General features: G+C 47.5%; 1 protein-coding gene and 1 pseudogene across 2 annotated transcripts in view; one reads left to right on the top strand and one right to left on the bottom strand.

The window, feature by feature from the left end:
- Window positions 1-19,623, bottom strand: part of GABBR2 (gamma-aminobutyric acid type B receptor subunit 2) — a 420,233-nt gene that overhangs the window by 307,523 nt on the left and 93,087 nt on the right. The window lies entirely within an intron of this gene.
- On the top strand, window positions 5,011-12,998 carry LOC117099439 (annotated as a pseudogene). The gene is made up of 2 exons (XR_004443810.1): window positions 5,011-5,106; window positions 11,727-12,998. The product of XR_004443810.1 is annotated as a septin-7-like (transcript).

Raw genomic sequence — 19,623 nt, 5'->3', positions numbered from 1 at the left:
TGATTCCACCTATATGAGATACCTAAGGTAGTCAAGTTCATGGAGACAGGAAGGAGAACCGTGGTCACCAGGGGTGGGGGAGAGGGGACTGGGGAGCTAGTGTTGAATGAATACGAAGTTTCAGTTTGGGATGATCGGAAGTTCTGGGAATAGATAGTGGTGACAGTCATACAACAACGTAAATGTACTTAATTCTGCTGAGTTGTATATTTAAAAAATGATTAAAACTGTAAATTTATTCTGTGCCTATTTTGTCACAATTAAAAAAACAATCAGGGGGCCGGGCATGGTGGCTCACACCTGTAATCCTAGCACTTTGGGAGGCCGAGGCAGGCAGATCACAAGGTCGGGAGATCGAGGCCATCCTGGCTAACACGGTGAAACCCTGTCTCTACTAAAAATACAAAAAAATTAGCCAGGCGTGGTGGCAGATACCTGTAGTCCCAGCTACTTGGGAGGCTGAGGCAGGAGAATGGTGTGAACTCAGGAGGCAGAGCTTACAGTGAGCTGAGATTACACTACTGCACTCCAGCCTGGGCAACAGAGTGAGACTCTGCCTCAAAAAAAAAAAAAAAGAAAAAAGGAAGGTAATACTTTCCCCAGGACAAGTCTCCAGGCCTCTCTGAAATGCAGTTTCCTCATCTGTAAAATGGGGGGAGAAATCCATTCCCCCCATTCTTTTGTTGTTATTTTTCTGCGATAGGGTCTCACTCTGTTGCCCAGGCTGGAGTGCAGTGGCGCCATCTTAGCTCACTACAGCCTTGACCACCCAGGGCTCCAGCGATCCTCCCACCTCAGCCTCTCGAGTAGCCGGGACTACAGGCGTGAACCACCACCCCCAGCTACTTTTTTGTAATTTTTAGTAGAGATAGGGTTTCACCATGTTGCCCAGGTTGGTCTCGAACTCCTGAGTTCAAGAGATCTGCCCACCTCAGCCTCTCAAAGTGCTAGGATTACAGGCATGAGCCACCGTGGCCAGCCCATTCCTCCCTATTCTTTGAGCTTGGTAGAGAGAGAGAATCCATGCCTTTGTTCTCTGCCAGCTCAGGAAAGCATTTTCCAAAGGATACTTTACAAAAAAAAAAAAAACAAAAGAGAAATCAAAATGGAACTAAAATAATGATATACAAAAGCACAAAATGGCCCCATATCTAGAGGGCCAATTCCTGGATGGACAGGAGGCTGGAGGTTGTATTGATAAGGAAATGAGTTGCACGAGAGAAGGAGGTTGCCCAGAGTACACAGCAATGGAGCTGAGCCGGTCTGGGTCTCCTCCCCCAGCCCTAAGTCCTCTTTCCCCAGCCATAGGTCCCCAAACCCTTAAGAGGGTATGTGGCTTCTGCCATGACACCTGTGTCCCATCCTCTTTGCCTGGCCAAGTCCATGCATCTTGCTTTCTTCTGGAAGTCTTTGCCAGGTAAGATGCCCCTTCCATGGGCTGAGTCAGCACCCTCTGTTAGGGAAGGTCCATGGAGCCCCTGTCTCTCTCCTACATCTCTGTAGCTTAATAGTCAAGGGTCCGGCTCTGGAGCCAGATGTCTGACTTCAAGTATCCCACTTACTAGCTGAAGGACCTTGGGCAGACTTTTAACTTCAGTTTCCTTCTCCATAAACAAGGATGATAATAGTGTTTACCTTATGCAGTTACGGTGAAGGTCAGATGAATTCATTCATTCAAAGGGCTGGGAAGGGTACTGGTGCTGGTGAACACTTGGGAGATGTTAGCTCTTCTGTGTACTGCCTCAAGACCCCTGCACCTGCACGCACTGAGTGCTCCTACCTGTTTGCTGAATTTTCCCAATCGGGGAAATAAAGCCAGTCACAGCATAGCCTTGGGGGTGGGGGCTCTGGCTTGTGGGTTCCCTTCTCAGGCTTCACATTTATACAGCTGTGAAGGACCAGGACCACACCTGCCCTGTCTGGTCTCTCCTGAGGAAATGGTAGGGGGATATCCTCAAAGCCCCCCTCCCCATTTTATTCCTATAACAGCCTGGCCCAGCCCAGCCCTGCCATGGAAGGAGCGGGCGATGTGGTCACAACAGGACCATATGGGGACCTGCCCCTTGCTATTTCTCACTATTTTGGGCCAATCTGTTGACATGACAACAAGGCTTTTAGACCCTGCCGCCCAGGGCTCTGTTTCCATCCTTACGCTTGCGTTCTGCGTGACACAGCCTCCATTTACCAGCTGCCTCCATGGTTGGAGGGGCAGAGTCACAGATTCTGCAAGATCCCCTCCCCTTAACAGCTAGAGCAGGCAGCAGGTGAGACCTCCCACCGGCATCCCTACTTCCAATATGCATGGGAACAGGCAGCTCCCCTCCCCAAAGCCTGCAAGCCTTAGGCAAGCACAGAGGGAGGTCAGGCGACCACCTAGAAGCTTTGCACGAAACCCCAGGGCTGACTCACCTTCCCCAGCCAGGAGCTGATAAGGCCCATCCCCATGCTGTGTTCAGTCTCCAGATACTCATATTTTAGGAAATATTAGGTCAACAAGGGATCCCAGGGGTTGTCTGGGCCAAGCGCTGCATTGTGAACCCAAGTAGTGCAGCTTATCTGAGATCTACAGGCCCCCACCCCTGTCAGCCCAGGATTCAGGCCACCCCACCAAGATTCCATACATGTTGCTCGAAAATAGATGGCAAAGAGTGTGTGTGTTCTCCTGCACAACAGAGCACACAGAATTTTATTCTTATGCCGGGAACTCTGTGATCACAAACAACATGCTAGGGACAACATGCACGGGCTGAGTGCCCCCTAGGGTGGCAATAACAGCAGCCAGAAATAATAATAATAGCACTCAGCTCCTGAAGCTTGCTATGCGGCAGGGAAAATCCTGCACACTTCACAAGCATCATCTCATGAAGCTGCATGTCCACAGCAACCCCCATTTTACAAAGGTGGAAAGAGAAGCTCAAAGAGTTTACATAACCAACTCCAGGACACACAGACAGCAGGAGGGAAGCTGGGCTTGGGGCCAGCCTGTCTGTGCACTCACCCACAACCTCATGAATCTTGGTGGTGGGGGGGGCTCAAGGATGAAGTGGCAACAAGCATCACTGCCTTCCCAGAATCCCCACAGCCACCTGGGGTGAGGGCACAGGTAAAGAAATTTCCAGCAACAAATTCAGAGCAATAAGAAAAAATGCTGGGGAGGGGAAGGGTAGATGATTGGGAAGAGCAGGGAAGAGAGTATTCACTTATAAGTAAGTTCTTTTTATTTTATTTATTTTCATGTTTTTGGAGACAGAGTCTCACTCTGGAGTGCAGTGGTGCAATCTCGGCTCACTGTAACCTCTGCCTCCCGTGTTCAAGCCAACTCTACTGCCTCAGCCTTCCAAGTAGCTGGGATTACAGGCATGCATCACCACCTCCAGCTAACTTTTTGTATTTTTAATAGAAATGGGGTTTCACCATGTTGCCCAGGCTGGTCTTGAACTCCTGAGCTCAGGCAATCCACCTGCCTTGGCCTCCCAAAGTGCTAGGATTACAGGTGCGAGCCACCGCGCCCAGCCTACTTATAAGCAAGTTCTAAGAGCTGTACCCTGAGCTAGGCTCATTCAGAGACAACATCTATCTGAAAAATTTCTTTCTTAGAAGAGGCCAGTGACTACAACTGAGGAGGCCAGAGAGACATCTTGGAGGAGGAGGCTTTTGAAAAGGAAGGACAGGAGCATCTTCATTTTCCACAGTTCAGGAACTGCATCATCTACTCTACAGGTAGAAAGTAAAAAATTCGTATGCCACACCCACTGCATCCTCCACACTCTCTAGAAACAGGGTCAACACAAAACGACACAGGGAGATCTACTGTTAATATTGTGCATAAAGAAGAAAACAAAGGAATTTCGCTAGGAGGCTGGCGGGTGCAGTCAGCTGAAATAAATAAATTAAAATGCGGCATTGTTGTCTCTGTGTACATTTGTTTTAATTACTGTTTACTGAAAAACTAAAACTTCACATAGGGAAGAAGAAAAAAAAAGTCCCCAAACGTGCATAACCAGTGTCTGTACGACAGATCTAACTTGGGGCGTGTGGGGTGGGACTTTCGTCTTCAGCTGTCACAGCAGCACCCAGCCAGGGGCGCGCACACAGCAGATCAAGCATCTGGAATGGGCTTCCACATGGCTGGCAGACGCTTGGACCTAAAAGCTCATCCAGTGAGCATGAACCCGGCTACCTAGAAGGCGGCATCACACAGCAACCCAGCCTTCGAGCCCGCCCACAGGCCACATGGGATGGGCAGAATTTTCCCTGTTCCATCACAGTACACCACATGTCCTCTATATGGTTTTCACTCTGTCTTTTATTAACGAGCCCCTTGTAGACACAAATGGCTCCCCCGCCCCCTACCTCCTTATCGCCCTGGAGTGGACCTACCTGAAGGCAAGATCCATGCCTGTGCCACCTTTCTTGGGCCTGGCCCTGAGCTCAGGCTGCCGGGAGACAAGACGGCACCCCCAGCTGCTGCCATCTGTGGGGAATGGCAGAGAAGGCCTGATTCCTGGGTGGGATCTTTGGTGGCCTTGAAGGTGAGGACTCCAACCTGGGGCTCTCAGACTCAGTTCCTCAGGAGGCCTCTTGAAGAAAGACTGATATGGCATGGCCTGCTGGGCAGGGCTCTGAGTCCCCACCACCATTTAACCAGGAGGGTTCCCTTCTGGAGATTTTGTATGTGAACTTCCAACAAAGTGTGTTGGAATGGAGGGTTCTGTAGCCAAGCAGACCAATGAACATCAGGAGACTAGAGCATCCCCCTGAGGGCCTCGCCGTAGCGGCTGGGCCTCACTCCATCACCTGGGGTCCTCTCAACCTAGGACCTGCAATGGGCACACTAGGCCTGTTTAGCAAATGGACAGAGAAAACAAAACCAAACCTCTCAAGAAACAAGTTTAATCTTAAAGTTTCAACACAGGGTGAGGGGCCAATGTTTTCTCCTGACCCGATGGAGGTTGAATTACACATGATATTCAATCCCAGGCTGAGGGGGCCACCTCTGTCCTACGGAGCATGTGGCCCCAGGCCCCTCAGACACAGCATGCAGTGGTGCTGACAGGCTCTGAGCGGGGCATGCAGGTATACAGTGACCTGCCCAAGAAGGCTCAGGTATAAACTCAGGACACAAAACAGACCTGGGGACCCCACCCCACGTGGCACCAGGAGGCTTTGACCAAGTCGAGAAGAGGGGGACAGGACAGTGTCTGAATTAGAAGGTGAGGTAGGAATGCCAGGGAGAGATGGGGATGGGTACAAGGCAGTTTGAGGACTGACCAGCCCGGTCTGGCTGAGGCAGACGGTAGGAGAAATGGGCAGAGCCGGAGCACCAAAGTATTAATAGAAACCCGCCTGGATGCAGAGGGTGGGAATGCGAAGAGTCAATTAAGAAAGGGACAGGCATGCGCTGGCTAATTGCTGAAGCTGGGGGATGGGCTCATGGAGGCAGCTTATCCTACTCTTTCTACTGAAGCATACATCTGAAATCATCCATCATAAAAAGCTCAAGAAAAAATAAGAGGAACAAGGAAGGGCCGTGCGGCCCCTCAAATCTCCCCTTTTCTCATTTCAATGATTCCAGGCACATCTGCAGGCCCAAATCACAGCTAAGACAACAGGCATCGGGGCTACAAAGATGGAACAGCTCCTCTTTCTCTGCTGGGCGAGCACTTCTTCCCAGGGAGTATTTCTAGCTGACCTCCCCACTCCAATAGCATCAACCATCATCTATAGGCTGATGACCCCAAATCCTAACCTCCACCTCCCTGAAGCTCCAGACCACACATCTCCACCTGGGTGACCCACAGGTCCAAACCTGGACTTGCCATCTTCCCCTAAAATGTGATCAGTGTCCCAGAAGGCGGAATACAGATGTGACTGAGTGAGAGAGGGGCTCTAGATTCTGACTCTGAGAAACCTGCTTTCTCTGCATAAGCCTTCTGGATAGGCATGGTGCCCAGCAAGTGCCCAGTACAAAGAAGGGCTCAGTAAACATCAGCTGTCACCATGACTATTGTTATTTGCATTCGTGTTAGTATCAACTTTCACCTCTGCAGGTTCCCCAAGGCAGAAAACTGGGAGCTGTCCAAGACTCCATTGTTGCATGGCCCCTCGCACCTAGCCAGCCTCAAGTCCTGTATGTTCTACTCGCTGAGTATCCACAGAACCATGCGAGCCTCTGCACCGCACCGCCACATGCTTGTGTCTGGCCTCACTGTGGCAGGTGACTCTGCTTCCAGGCCTGCTGTCTCTCCTCTGCTGGTCACGTCCCCTCCAGAGTGATCTCCCTAAAATGAAAAGCTTATCACATCCCTCACTGATCAAAAGGCTTTCATGGCCCTCTGGTCCCCTAGTGAGCACCCTCTCACTGTGCTTTCCAAGGCTCAGCTCACATGTCACTTTCTGCTCCAAATCCTCCCTGATCCCAGTAAACAGGACTGACCGCTTCCACCCTGTGCCCCGCTGACCTCATACAAACTTCTACAATAATAACAGTGTTGCCCAGACTGTCATAAAACATACAATTTCCAAACAAAACAAAACGTATCAGAATACCAATGTAGATTGTCAAATTTTATTTTCTCAAGTGAGGCCATTAAAAAACAAAACAAGGTCTGGGTGCAGTGGTTCACACCTGTAATCCCAACACTTTGGGAGGCCAAAGAGGAAGGATCATTTGAGGCCAGGAGTTTGGGACCAGCCTGGGCAACAGAGTGAGACCTCGTCTCCACAAAAAAAAATTGAAATTAGCCACGCGTGGTGGTGCACATCTGTAGTCCCAGCTACTTGGGAGGCTAAGGTGGGAGGATCACTTGAGCCTAGGAGTTACAGCCTGCAGTAAGCTATAAAATGCCACTGCACTCCAACCTGGAAGATGAAGCAAGACCCTGTCTCTTAAAAAAAAAGAAAATAATAATGAAATAAATAAATCAATAAACAAATCCTAATGTCTGCTATCACCACAATTTCATTTTGGAAAGGACATGATAAGAAGGGAGGAGGAGGGAAGGAAGGGCACCATCTCAAAGTGAGGGGTGTTCTTTAAAACAACAAAGTTAGCTCTAGTGAAAACTTATCCTTATTTTCCTCAGGGCACCATGGTCTCTTGAAGCTCTGTTAAGGACAGTATGGGCCAAGGGCTGGTCATTGTGAATGTTTCCTGGTTTGTTCCCATATCCCACTGGAGGCTGTGACTTTCAGGTGGGCACTGCCAGGCTGAGCCGGGAGATACAAGTGTGAGGTAGTGGATGTCAAGCCCCAGCCGCCTGCGATTGTCAAAGTCAAGCACAGTGCAAACAGTGTGACCAAAGGGAAGACCCCTAGCTGAGTTGCTGAGTTGGTTTTAGAAAGATGTTACTTGAACAGCTCTCTCTTATTTTTTATTTTTTTTTGAGACAGAGTCTTGCTCTGTCACCCAGGCCGGAGTGCAGTGGTATGATGACAGCTCACTGCAGCCTCAACCTCCTGGGCTCAAGCAATCCTCCCTCCTCAGCCTCCTAAGTAGCTGGGACCACAGGCTTGTACCACCATGCCTGGTTAATTTTTTTTTTAAATGGTTGGTGGCCAGGTGTGGTGGCTCACGCTTATAATCCCAGTACTTTGGGAGGCCGAGGCAGGTGGATCACGAGGTCAGGAGTTTGAGTCCAGCCTGGCCAACACAGTGAAACTACGCCTCTACTAAAAATATGAAAATTAGCTGGGCGTGGTGGCAGGCACCCATAATCCCAGCTACTCGGGAGGCTGAGGCAGGAGAATCGCTTGAATCTGGGAGGCAGAGGTTGCAGTGAGCCAAGATTGCATCACTGTACTCCAGCCTGGGCAACAGAGCTAGACTCCATCTCAAAAAAAAAAAAAAAAAAAATTGGTAAAGGTCTCATTACGTTGCTTAGGCTGGTCTTGAACTCCTGAGCTCAAATGATCCTCCCTCCTTCACCTCCCAAAGTGCTGGGATTATAAGCGCGAGCCACTGCACCCAGCCTACAACTCCTCTTTCTAATATCGCTCAGTAAATACACCCTGCAATAACGATGATCATAATAATCATAAAACAAACCTGCCCAAGCACTAGGGAACAATTTGAAATTGTTAATTGATTCGGTGGGGGAGGAAAAAACTGGAGGAAAGAGAGCGGAAATTCTCACGGAGATGCTCGGTTTCTTTTTTTAGCAAACTATCTCATACCTGCCACAGTCTTCCCTGAAACACCCAAGCGTTCACTGAATTCCACAACGTGGGGCCATAGTCTGTAGTGGAGAGTTCAATATGCTACAATCAGAAGCAGACATGGCCTGGGTTCAGCTGTGTGGCCTCAGGCAAGTCACTTTGCTTCTCTGGGCCTTCCAATCCTATCTACAAAGCGTAGTGATTCCTTATCGAGCTGTAGGGAGGGCCGGAAACACAGGAAAACACAGGCTCTGGAAACACGAGGACTTGACCACCCCAAGGGACTGCTGCTGGTATTCTTGTTGCTGCTAAGAAGACTGAATGCTCAGCAAGTCTGGACTAAGAGAGAAATGGGTTTCATGTCAATAAATACGCCCACTCTCTCTGCCCTGGTCTCCTACAGAGCACCTCATTTCATTTGCCAAGGCATTCCCTGTTTCAGAAAGATAAACAAGATCCCTGAAGGCTGGAAATCATTCTTCCAGCAACTTCCTCATTGCCCGCTACAACTAAGATCTGGGTGGACATTCTCAGGCAAAAGATTTGGTCTGGAACTTTTCCACTGTGTTTCCTCAATGGCCAAGGTTGATTCATGCTAGAGAGAGGAGGAATTTAATATTGCTAATTACTTTTTAGGGAGCAGTTTCATCCTGGAAATTTTGAAATTGATTTCTTATCCAGTTTCCCCTTGGTTGATATTATTCTCTCAAGATCCTTACTGAGCCTTCCAACAACACTTTTTTTATTCTCCTTCATGTTCCAGCTCTACATTTGCTTTTTTTGTCCCCCCTCAAGGGCAAGGATCGCCTCTCTGATTTTTGCCTCCCACCCTGGGCCTGGCCCATGAGTGAGGCTCCACCGGTGCCCTAGAAACAAAGACATGAAGATGTGATTTTCCCTGAGCATGCTTTCTGCAACTGCAGCTCAGAAATCTCAAATGGTTCAAGATAAGAAACTGGCCCAAAGCTGATTAATTTTGCAAAACAGACCTTCCAGGGTAGCACACAAGATCTTCAGAAAGAATATTCTGGTTTTTGCTTCCCACTGAGAGCTTCAGGGACCATAATTAGAGCAGCATGGAGCAACAGACTCCGCTCTGGTTCACTAAACCCCAAGAACCTTCCTCCCAACACGGACAAAAATAACGTCTCGTTGCATCTGAAAATATCACCTAGAATTCAGATGTGTGCTCTCTCATTGTGTTCTGTGCATTTTTAAGCAGTTCTGTTTGGCTGGATTTTGACAGCTGGAAGCTGAGGCTTGGAGACCCGCCCGGGCGCAGGGTGGTGCTTTTCAAAGATGTAGACCACTGCATCAGAACTACCCGGGGGCTTGTTAAAATGCCACTTCCCAAGCGCTATTCCAGACCTACCAAATCGGATTCTCTAGGGCTGCTCCATTTTTAATACACATCCCTGATGATCCGGGTACACACTAGAGTTTGAGATGCCAGCTCATTTTCCTGCCAAGGAGCTTTGCTTATTCCCCCACCCAACCTCCTACACACACCCATTTCATCGGCTTTATTGAGCAACAGTTTCTGCAGGACAGGACATCCATGCACTTCTATGGAGTCACAGACTGCAGGTTCACCAAAGTTCTCAGCGTCTTGGTCTCTGCTCCAACATCATCCTCACCCTTCCTAAAATAGCCACCCTTTGGGCTCCTAATGTTTGCTTTTGTTCCAGAAGATTGTGTTGTCATGCTTTTCCCTTCTACCCACAACATGGAGAAGGCTGGGCAGAGCAGGGCCTCAGAAATTGCTTACTGATTGACCAACACCTGCATGAATTGGAACACTCACTGGAAGACTGGTCCTTACATATGCATTTGTTTTGAATGCTGGCTGGATGCTCATACTAACAGCGACAACAATGGTAATCATAATAATCATAACGCTGGTGATAAAGACCTTTATGTAAGGCCCTTTCCAGGTTACAAAGATATATCACACATTTTCCCCTTGACAGTCATCTGTAACACTCAAAACAAACATTATCACACCCACTTTACAAATGGCAAACTGAGGCTCGGAGACATTAAGTGGCTTTCCTGAGGACTCACAACCAGTTGCTTGCGGGGCTGTTACTCCAATGTAGACCTCTCAACTCCCAGGAGTCAATCATTCTTTCCCTGATCCAGTAAATAATGACTGAGCCCCCACGATATGCCATTCACTACACCAGAGCTAAGGACCAAGAGCCAATGCTGACGAGGTCCCTGTCTTCCTGGTCTCCCAGCCACATCATCCCTAATGACATGGAAGCTGTCATCAGCCAGGAGACAAGATATATAAATGGCAAGGCAACAAGGCATAACAGAACAAGTCAGGGCGTGCCCGTGAGACGAAACCAGGGCAGCAGTGTCCCTCTCCTTCTGTTGAGGCCTCCACAGGGATGTGCAGTGCAACAACGGAGCAGCCAGGCCACCATCCCCAGGTCAGGTTTCCAACTGCACCTGCCCTGCCAGTCTCAGGTGCTGTGAGCCGCAGAACTTGGAGGCAACAAGGGGAGCACCGCTCTCAGCATGAACAGGGGGATTTTTCAGAAAGGGTAGAGCAAGGTGGCCTTGGTACAAGCTGCCATTCCCCAGGATGGTGCTGCAGATCTGCAGTGGGCCACTCGCCACCCTCAGGCTAAGCTTACGTCTGCATCTTGGGCTATGGACTCTCACCCGCCTTATGGAGCTACTGTGATGCCCACATGAACGTGATGGGGAAACCCACAAGCCCAGCTTGAGGTCAGCAATCACCATGATTCCTCAGGGCCCACTTCCTTTTCTTAATGGATCTTCTAAGGGTCTAGAGACTGTTGCTGCCATTTGGGGCTATGGCAAGTAGTGCCTCTAGGACGCCCTGTTACCTTCACATCTTTCTTTAACTGAGGCTTCAAACCATGTGACACAAGCAGACTAGCCATAAGACCCCAGCACATCACTTAACCTCGTAGCATCCCATTTCTTCACCTGTAATTCGGGATAATGGAACTGCTCTCCTCGAGTTCATGTGAGGATTTAAAGGGTAAATACATACAAACTGCTTGGAGTAATGCCTGGCCCATCAGAAGCACTATGGTGTCTACTATCTTTTTTTTTTTTGAGATGGCGTCTCACTCTCTTGTCCAGGCTGGAGTGCAATGGCGCAATCTCGGCTCACCACAACCTCTGCCTCCCAGGTTCAAGCGATTCTCCTGCCTCAGCCTCCCGAGTAGCTGGGATTACAGGCATGTGGTAACATGCCTGGCTAATTTTGTGTTTTTAGTGGAGACAGGTTTTCTCCATGTTGGTCAGGCCAACCTCAGGTGATCAGCCCAGTTCGGCCCCCCAAAGTGCTGGGATTACAGACATGAGCCACTGTGCCCGGCCTATTATCATTTTTTTATTATCACTTTCCTTTTTCTTAAAAAAAAAAAGTCCAAACAGTGCAAGATACGCTGCTGCTGAGGAGAGGAGCGTCAACAGCAGCCCCATGGGAGGTTTGATTGATCCACATGAATTCCTCGGGGTTCAGACTTAAGGCTCATCTTCTTCCTGCTCGTCCGCGACTCCACTGGCAACCAAACCGCCACTAGGCTCATGTCGCTTCGGTGTCTCAACAGAAGAACCTTGAAGGCTATGTGGGATTTGCCAATCTCCCAAATCAAGTATACAGAAAATCAATGAAGAGATCTGGTTTTGAATTCACGCTATGGTAGTGGATGGAACAATCCAAAGTTTTAATCAAAGAAGGTGGTGTTCAGTTGCTGCTCACAATAGTTGATACCCCAGGATTTGGAGATGCAGTGGATAATAGTAATTGCTGGCAGCCTTACAATAGGCTACATTAATAGTAAATTTGAGGACTACCTAAATGCAGAATCTCGAGTGAACAGACGTCAGATGCCTGATAACAGGGTGCAGTGTTGTTTATACTTCATTGCTCCTTCAGGACATGGACTTAAACCATTGAATATTGAGTTTATGAAGCGTTTGCACGAAAGAGTATCATCTCACTTATTGTCAAAGCAGACACACTCACACCAGAGGAATACTAACAGTTTAAAAACAGATAATGAAAGAAATCCAAGAACATAAAATTAAAATATATGAATTTCTAGAAACAGATAATAAAGAAGAAAATAAACTTGTTAAAAAGATAAAGGACCATTTACCTGTTGCTGTGGTAGGTAGTAATACTATCACTGAAGTTAATGGCAAAACAATCAGAGGAAGGCTGTATCCTTGGGGTATTGCTGAAGTTGAAAATGGTGAACATTGTGATTTTACAATTCTAAGAAATATGTTGATAAGAACACACATGCGGGACTTGAAAGATGTTACTAATAATGTCCACTATGAGAACTACAGAAGCAAAAAACTGGCAGCTGTGACTTATAATGGAATTGATAACGACAAGAAAAAAGGGCAGCTGACTAAGAGCCCTCCGGCACAAATGCAAGAGGAAAGAAGGGAGCATGTAGCTAAAATGAAGAAGATGGAGCTGGAGATGGAGCAGAAGTTGGAGATGAAGGTCAAAGAAAAAGTTCAAAATTGAAGAACTCTGAAGCTGAGCTCCAGCGGCACCATGAGCAAATGAAAAATAATTTGGAAGCACAGCATAAAGAATTAGAGGAAAAACGTCAAAGGACGAGAAAGCAAACCGGGAAGCTCAACAACGTGTTTTAGAACAACAGAACTCTTCGAGAACCTTGGAAAAGAACAAGATGAAAGGAAGATCTTTTAAACTCTCTATTGACCACCAGTTACGTATTAGCTGCCAATATGCCAGCTTGGACATCAGTGTTTGTTGGATCCGTTTGACCAATTTGCGCGTTTTATCTAGAATGATGGATTTAACAGCATGACAAACATTATTTTTGTTGTTGTTCTTGATGGAGATTAAGATGCCTTCAATTGTCTATAGGGTGTTGTGTGCTTAGTAACAGCTCTACCTTTCCTACTTTTTCTTTTTCTTTTTTTATTAAACAGATTATCTTCAGTTGAATGCAAGAGAACATTTTACTGTTGTACAATCATGTTCTGACGGTTTGATTGTTTACAGGATATTCCAAAATAAAAGGACTCTGGAAGGTTTTCATTGAGGACAAAAGTCCATAATATGATGCAAACTATGCTTCTCTATGATAATTATAATACAAAGGTTCCATTCAGTGCAGCATATACAATGATGTAATTTAGTATAACACAGTTGACCCTATGTTTTGACATTTCCATTGTTTAAAAATACACATGGAAAAAAAACCCTATATGCTTATAGTGCACCCAGAGCTTTTTTATAACACCCTCTTTTTGTTTGTTTTGGATTTTTTTAATATATATTATTCTCATTTAGTGTCCTCTTTAGCCAGAATCTCATTACTACTTCATTTTTGTAATAACATTTAATTTAGATAGTGTCCATATATTGGCCCTGCTAAAATAGAATATAGCATCCTTCGTATGGTAGGAGCCAACAAGGAAACTTTAACTCCTTTTTACACTTTATGGTAAGTAGCAGGGGGAAAATGCATGTATAGATCATTTCCAGGCAAAATTGTGAAGCTAATGACCAACCTGTTTCTACCTATATGCAGTCTCTTAATTTACTAGAAATGGGAATCACTGCCTCTTGAAGAGAAAAAAGTCACCATTCTGCATTTAGCTGTATTCATATATTGCATTTCTGTATTTTTTGTTTGTATTGTAAAAAATTCACATAATAAACGATGTTGTGATGTAAAAAAAAAGTACAAACAACATGCATCAGTGGAAAATCTCTGCAACTGACACAGAATCATTTCTTATAAAACCATTGTTCCATTTCCTACAGACTGGCATCTCAGACAGCCTGAATTCTGCCCCCACTCCCATCCAGCTCCTCCGTCACCCACCTCAGGTGCCCTACATCACAGTCATCTTGCAGCTGGCATTTCCCAAGCAGAATTTATCTTTTGCCACTTCTGTGCCTTTGCTCCTCACCTCCCCCCAGTTTCTTGCACCTCGAATGCCCTTTCCCTTCCACCTATGAAATCCAGAGCATGCCCATATTTCAAGTGAATGTCGGGGAGGAGTGGGAATGGTCTCCTGACATTTCATTGGGTGATTTTTCCACATAACAGAGCACCTAACTCCTCTCAGCTATAACCCATCTGGGAGGGCTGAGCCCTAAGCCCTAAGCAATGAGTGGCAAGACTGGTTGAAGGGCAGGGCTCCAAGGTGGGTTTCTGGCAGTAAGCAGGGCATGGTTCAGGGGAGACGGTACTAAGGGCCTCCAGCTTTTGGCCCCCTCAGAAGGGTGGGTCTGCTGGGAGTGGCCTGGGGCAGAGCTGGGCTCCAGGATCCCTGGGTGCCAGTGGCATAGCCCTTACATCCTCAAAGTCATTGTGATGCCCCGTCTGCTACCCTACTCAGTCTGTGCAGACACTGAGGTCTCCAAACCCAGGCTCAGGGCCAGGACACGGTGCAGTGAGTGGTGCTAGTGGTTCTGAAGAGGGCTTGCCATGGCAGCACTGGGAGGCTGTTTCCACAAGCCAAAAGGGCAGAGGGGCCATGGCCAAGGTCAGAAACCCAGACACGGAGGCTGCACTTGGCAATGAAGGGGACATAGAGGCATGTGGATGTCAGGGGCTATGGCTCACCATGCCCCAAACCAAACTCCTGTCCTTCCTGTGCCTCTCTCCCAAATGCCTCATTTCAGTGAACAGCACCCATCCTCCATCCACCCGGCCTAGGAAGGCAGTGCAGCCTGCCAAGGGCTCCAGAGCCTGCTGCCTGGACTCAACTCCCACTTGGTGGCTTGACAGCAGGCCCATTTCACCTCTCTGAGCCTCAGTTTCCTGCCTATAAAGACAGGATGACAATAGTGCCCATCTCATGGGGTTTAAAATGAGTCAACCCGTCTGGAGCAGTCAGGACACAGAGCCTGGCCCACAGCCTGCACTACGTGAGGGCTCACTTCTATAGTCAGGTCCTTAGCACGGTCCTGGCTGAAAGGCAGCCTGCAAAAATATGCATCCATGCCCTAACTCCTGGAACTGTGAATGCTACCTTATATGGTAAAAGAGGAAATATTACCTTACATGGCAAAAATGTGATTTAATGAAGGCTTTTGAGAGGAGGAGCTTATCCTGTAATACCCAGGTAAGCTATAAATCTCATGAGTGAGGCAGAAATAGACTTAGTCTAGACAGGCAGAAGACAGGAGACAATGTGACCAGGGAGGCAGAGATTGGAACCACACAGACCCGAGTCAGGGAATGCCAACAGTGACCAAAAGCAGGGAGAGGCACAGAAGGACTGGTTTTCCCCCAGGGGCTCCAGAGAGAGCCTGGCCCAGCCAAGGCTTGATTTCAGACTTCTGGCCTCCAGGACTGTAACAGAAAAAAACGTGTGCTCTTTTCAGCCACCCTGTTTGTGGCAATTTGTTCTGGCAGCCACAGGAAGCAAATACAAGGTGCCTCCTTAATCCCAGTTACTCTGGAAACTGAGGCAAGAGAATTGCTTGAGCCCGGGAGGCAAAGGTTGCAGTGAGCAGAGATTGCACCACTGCACTCCAGCCTGGGTGAAAGAATGAGACTCTGTCTCAAAAACAAACAAACAACAACAACAACAAAAACAAGGTGCCTCCTTGACATCACTCTCCCCACCTTCCACTGCTTTCTCAAGTCTCCCTCTGTCCAGGGAGGTCGTTCCTCCCTGCTGCCTACAGAACCACCATCCTGTCCTCTCCCAACTGGGCTACTTCCACCCAACAATGGGCTCCTCAGCCCCCAACACCAGCCTGAGATAAAGACTGGGATAAAGATCAATGCCACTACCCTGCCTCCCACCCTGTAAGGCCCTGCATGGCATGGCCACTGCCACTTCCACTGCCTACCTTGTCCCTAGGTCACCCTGGTGTCTTAGGCTTCAGTCACAGTCCCTTGTAGTTGCCATGTCTCCTTCAGCCATGGAGCCACCACACTTACTGTCACCCCATCCCATCCCTGCCCTACCTATTTCCTACTTGAGCTTCTCCAACAATGAAAACTGCTATGGATTCCTTCGTCACATCCCAAGTGCACCCGAGGAATGAATGAATGAATGAATGGATGGATGAATGAATGAAAGAAATTGGAAGATTCATATATCCCAGGCATAGTTAATTGGACAAGGTATGTAAACCCAAGCCATAGGCTAGCTGCTGACCCGTAACCTTGCAGGCCCAGGAAAAAAGAGCTGGCAAGACAGAGATTTTCTCTCTTGAGAATCTGGATTTGGAAATGTTAAGAAAATGAGAAAGTGCTCTTCAGAGCACACACCACTTTCTTAGAAAAGCCTCCCTAATTCTGGGTAGGTTCCCCAGCCACGCACACTCCCACCACCGTGTACCTTGCCCTCATGGCTGTGGTCACACTACATCTGTCTGCCTCACTAGACCCCACGTTCCATGGCAGCCTTGTTCAGCACTGCTACCCTGGTGCACCCAAGGAGTGAATGAATGAATGGCAATTGACCGAGGAGCCATGTGAGTTCATCTCACAACAGAGCTGGAGACTACACCAGGAGAATGATTCATTCCAGAATCCAGGAGGTGGAGAACAGGCCTGCTCAGTTCCTGGCTGGTCTATCCAAACCCATCTTCGAGGCTCTATCTGGGCCCTGCCCAGGAAGAGAGAAGGGACCACCTGCAGAGTGTCCCCCGAGTCAGCCAGTCTGGAGAGCGGACAGCCAATTATATCCCACGAGTTTTGGCTGCAGAGCCTGTAGCTGTTCAGCCAGTAGAAGGGCCCCCTCAGGCCCAGCATGGCCTGCACAGCTCTGATGGGCTCTCAGCGGCAGAGAGCACAGATGCGGTGTGTTTGGTTCCAGAGGAAAGGACCAGAACTAGGATACGGGGGCTGGGGCAGAAAACTACAGGGAGGCAGGCACCAGATGGAGAATAATGACATTTTTTTCAAAGCCAGGCCTATGCTTGGATGCAATAGAAAGGTGGCCGGTCAGCCAGTCCTGGAGCTGTCCAGGTGTTAGATGCCCACCTGTGTGACAGACTTAGGAGGGATTCAAGCACTAGAGGGCCCCCTCTAACCCAGAGAGTCTGCGGTTTTGTTCTCACTATCACAGTTATATACATTCTAATGTGCTGTCACAGCCTCATCTGTTTCCTGGAGAATGTGACAAGCACTGTTTTATGAAGAAAGTAAACAAAAGAATCCCAGCCAAGGTGGTATCGCAAATTAAATTCACATTTTGAGGTCTCCTCCTCCTTGCTGTAACAAACACACAGCAATGATAGCTGAAATACAAAAATAGAAAATTTGAAGACATAGCATTACTCAAAAATAAAATTCTCAAGGGGGGAAAGAAAAAACCACAACATGGTAAGTGGAGATGAGGCTGCAGGCTTGATGGGCTCTGAGTGCAATACAGAGAGAAGTGCCTGGCATTGACAATTCTCTGGGGTAACAGAGACTCATAGCACCCCCAAGTAAAGGTGGGGGCCAGAGCCACAGTCAATGCAAAAGAGAACTGGAGTCAAGCTCACTATCTGAAGCAAAGAGTTGGAGCAGAGCCGGTAGAGAAGGGCTTCCTCTGCTCCAGAGGAAAGCTGGGACGAAGTTCTACCAACTGCTATCTGCTGCCTCAGCCCACAGGAAGCTGCACGCTCTGGATGGCAGGACAAGGTGGAAAACAGTGACAGATGGAATGCAAATATGGCCAGTTACTCACCCCTTCCTATACCCATGGCCTTTGGAATGACTTCGAATCTCCTACCATCAAAAGTCGAGTTTGCACCCATGACCAGTTTATGCCTATAATTCCAATACCTTGGGAGGCCAAGGTGGGAGGATCGCTTGAAGCCATGAGTTTGAGACCAGCCTGGGCAACTTGATGAGACCCAATCTCTAAAAACATTTTAAAAAATTAGCCAGGCATGGTGCTACACACCTGTAGTCCCAGCTAATCAGGAGGCTGAGGCACAAGAATTGCTTGAGCCCAGGAGATTGAGGTTACAGTGAGCCATGATTGTACCACTGCACTCCAGCCTCGGTGACTGAGAAAGACCCTGTCTCAGGGGGTAAAAAAAAAAGCTGGAGGTGGGTAGAGTCTACTTTCCCACCTTTTGAATCTGGGCTGGCCTTGTGACTTGATGTGGCCAAAAGAATATGATAAAAGTGAGAGGAAGCCTATTCCAGGCATAGGCCTCAAGAGTTACCAGAAAAAGACAGTTTCTAAGGAGTCAATAACTGGATGGACAGCAGACATCTCTTCAGCAACAAGAGGCCCAAAAGACAAATTCTGAAGGGAAATAACTGCATGCCTGGAATTCTGAACTCTGCTAAAGCAGTATTCAAAAGTGAGATGAAAACGGAGACCTTTTAAGACACCCAAATATTAAGAGTGTTGACCATCCTTGGCACTCACCATATGCGCTGAGTATAACTTGAGAATTAACTCAGCTGGAAGAAAAGGGAACCCAGAAGAAGGAATGGGGCACAAAAACAGTGGCGAGCAAAAGCATTAGGAAAATGTGTCGGCGAAGTTAATGAGCTACTAACTGTAACACAAAAATAATAACAACTAAAATTTTCGGAACCAAAATTCTAGGAAACAACGATAGAACAGGTATTAGTGGGTTGTGAGGCATGATTACAATTCTCACCAGATTCAGTAGAGGCGAATGATATTGAATAGCATTAGATTTGAGTAGAAAAAAAGAAATTTATTTAGGATATATGCTAAAGTGTTAAGGATATAACCATATCAGCAGAGGAAAAAGGGGGAGTGGCAGAAGGAACACTCAAAATAAGAGGGTAGAAATATATCATTAATCACAATAAATATAAACCAATTAAAACCACCTACTAAAAGACAAACTAGGCTGGGCGCAGTGGCTCACGCCTGTAATCCCAGCACTTTGGGAGGCCAAGGCAGGTGGATCACCTGAGGTCAGAAGTTTGAGACCAGCCTGGGCAACATGGTGAAACCCCACCTCTACTAATAATACAAAAATTATCCAGGCATAGTGGCACATGCCTGTAATCCCAGCTACTCGGGAGGCTGAGGCAGAAGAATTGCTTGACCCTGGGAGGCAGTGGTTGCAGTAAGCTGAGATTGCGTCAATGCACCCCAGCCTGGGCAACAAGAGCGAAACGGTGTTTCAAAACAACAACAAAAAATTTAAATAAATAAATAAAAGACAAAGTAAAATGAGTAAAACAAAATGGGCTATAGAATGTTATATATGTAGTGTGATGTTTACATAAAGCTTAAAAATATTATAGTTTACAGACATGTACATCTGCAGTAAGACATAACAATAGAGATGGGAGAAATATAACTAACTTCTAGATAGCTGTTGTTTCTGTGGAGGGAAGAAGGGGGGAAATGGGAATGGAGAAGGATAAAAAGGTGCTTTGGGGAGGGAGGGAGGGAGACAGACATATGTGAAGATCAACCCTATAGAACTTGACCTCAAATGGAGACTGTAAACTCAATTCATCCAGGAGC

The sequence above is a fragment of the Trachypithecus francoisi genome, unplaced genomic scaffold (genome assembly GCF_009764315.1).
Source record: "Trachypithecus francoisi isolate TF-2019V2 unplaced genomic scaffold, Tfra_2.0 Lachesis_group16, whole genome shotgun sequence".
Classification (NCBI taxonomy): Eukaryota; Metazoa; Chordata; class Mammalia; order Primates; family Cercopithecidae; genus Trachypithecus; species Trachypithecus francoisi.
This window is presented reverse-complemented; position numbering and strand designations above follow the sequence as displayed.